The following is a 2,786-nucleotide window of genomic DNA, read 5'->3' on the forward strand; positions in this document are numbered from 1 at the left end:
GTTGTGAACGAAGCTGACAAATGTGTGTACTATCGCCATGGTGGGGGCGAGGGAGTTATGCGTTGCTTGTATGTTGATGACATACTGATTTTCGGAACAAATCTGAATGTTATTAAGGAGGTCAAGGAGTTCCTATCTCGCTGTTTTGAGATGAAGGATTTAGGAGTGGCTGATGTCATTCTGAACATCAAGTTGTTGAGAGATGATGATGGTGGGATTACATTGCTTCAATCTCACTATGTGGAAAAGATCTTGAGTCGCTTTGGCTATAGTGACTGCAAGCCCTCTCCAACACCATATGATGCTAGCATGCTGCTTCGAAAGAATCGAAGAATTGCTAGAGATCAATTGAAGTATTCTCAGATTATTGGCTCGCTTATGTACTTAGCCAGTGCTACAAGACCTGACATCTCTTTTTCTGTCAGCAAACTGAGTCGGTTTGTCTCAAAACCAGGAGATGTGCATTGGAAAGCTCTAGAGAGAGTTTTGCATTATTTGAAAGGCACTGCAAATTATGGAATTCACTACACCGGGCACCCAAAGGTGCTTGAAGGGTATAGTGACTCAAACTGGATCTCAGATGCTGATGAGATAAAGGCCACGAGCGGATATGTATTCACTCATGGAGGTGGCGCTGTTTCTTGGAAGTCTTGCAAGTAGACCATCTTAACGAGGTCAACAATGGAAGCAGAACTCACAGCACTAGATACAGCTACGGTTGAAGCAGATTGGCTTCGCCGGCTCTTGAATGACTTGCCGGTTGTTGAGAAACCTGTATCGGGTGTCCTTATGAACTGCGACAATCAAACTGTGATCACAAAAGTGAGCAGCTCAAAGGATAACATGAAGTCATCAAGACACGTTCAGAGAAGGTTAAAGTCTGTCAGGAAAATGAAAAACTCCGGAGTTATTGCGTTGGATTATATCCAAACGTCTAAAAATCTGGCAGATCCTTTTACTAAGGGTCTATCGCGTAATGTGATAGATAATGCATCAAGGGAGATGGGTATGAGACCCACAATATGAGTTGTTCACAGTGGTAACCTATTCTTTGTGATTGGAGATCCCGTGAATTAGATGTGGAAGACAAGCTATTGGTCAACTGAGAGGAGAGTATCCCTACTATTCCCAATACCACTCCATGAAGATGCAATACTCTCATAATCTGCATGGCAGGTTGATGTATATCTTAATGTGTTCTAAGTGGCTTATTTAAGCAGAGATGTTATCCTGCAGAACATCTTTTGAAGAACACACCTATATGAGTCTGATTGTTAAACGTCGCAATCTATGAGAGTAGCGTTCTCTCTAGTAAACTCATGAAAGGTCTTGGAGTATGACGCATAAGCTCCACCCGCGGGGAAGACCCACGGTAGCCACGTATCGGTCAAGGCTTTATGTGAAGCTAGATTCGCAGAAAACTTGCAGTTCAAGGCCCAGTCCACTGTTCAAGTTGCTTACTAGTGTAGCATAGAGTTCTAGGTGAAAGTTCAACTTAACAGTCTCCACTGTAGTACCGGTATATAAAACAGTGTTTTGGAACCAAAGGCAAATTTCTGTGTGCCTTTGGGATCTGGTGGGGGATGCTGGAATTTAGTCTATATTGGGGCAGCCCAATAACTATTTCAGAAATTCCTAATAAATCCTAGAGGCCCACTTAGCCCATTTGTGCAAGGAAAGGAATACTACTAAAGTTTAGTCCCACATTGCTAGTTGAGTGGGAATTGGACCTCCTTATAAGGGAGGTTCTTTCCCCACTTGTATGAGCATGAGAACAAGAGGGACATCCACGCGCGCTCCTCCTCCGCCGCCCGCCTCGCCACGCCATGCCTCGTCACGATGCGCCGCGGGTTGCGGGAATGAGCCGAGCCGATGTCTAAATTTTTGCCACGCACTACGGGTATGCGAAAGGTCACTCGGAAGCTGAAACATTTTTTCTGTAGTGGACACTGAATCCGAACGGCGCGCCTCTTCGGCTGCTGTCTGTTCGTTTCGTCTCCCGCATTCCCTTCAGCTCCCGGCGCAACCTCTCGCATCCTTCTCTTGCGCCTATAAAAGGGAGGTCGCTCCTCTCAGAGAGACGCGCCAGAATCTCTTCCTCCTCTCGCCACAAGTTCATGAGCACTGCGCTGCTATTACGTTCTTCCTCATCCCGGCTTGCGGCGTGCACCGCTGGTCGGGACAGTAGGCCTCCGAAACCGCGCCCTTTGAGTCCTGTACGGGAGAAGGGTGATAAGGTTTTTGGGAAGCGCTCAGCGCGACTACTGGCTGCTTCATCACGGACGATCCGGTCGCCGACGACTACTTCCCCGACGACGACTTCTTCCCTAACGTCCACGACCTCCTCGACGACATGGCAGGCGAGGACACCAACCCCAAGTCCAGCGCTCCTGCTGCTGCTGTGCCGTACGTGTTCTTCTCCTTTCTGTTAGAAGTCCTACTAGAGTTCTTGGCTCTAGTTTCTTCCCTATGTATGTTAGACTCTATTTCATATGTGCAACCTGATATACTGTCTGCTCTTGATATGTTTAGTTACGGTTCATATATGAACATGCTGTTTACCTTCTCTTTGTCAAATCACATGGCTTATTTTATCACTACTATACTAGCCATGTTTTATCTACTATTTCTGTTAATAAAATCATTCGGTAAATTGCTCATATTTCCAACAGATGATGGCATACAAGAAGGGGCAATGGCCTCGAGTGATTACTGTGGTATCAGCTCCTTCCCCTTTGACATGCGAGATATAATTTTACTTCTCCTCAATAGTTAGGACACAAGTT

This window comes from Triticum dicoccoides, chromosome 3B (genome assembly GCF_002162155.2).
Source record: "Triticum dicoccoides isolate Atlit2015 ecotype Zavitan chromosome 3B, WEW_v2.0, whole genome shotgun sequence".
Lineage (NCBI taxonomy): Eukaryota > Viridiplantae > Streptophyta > Magnoliopsida > Poales > Poaceae > Triticum > Triticum dicoccoides.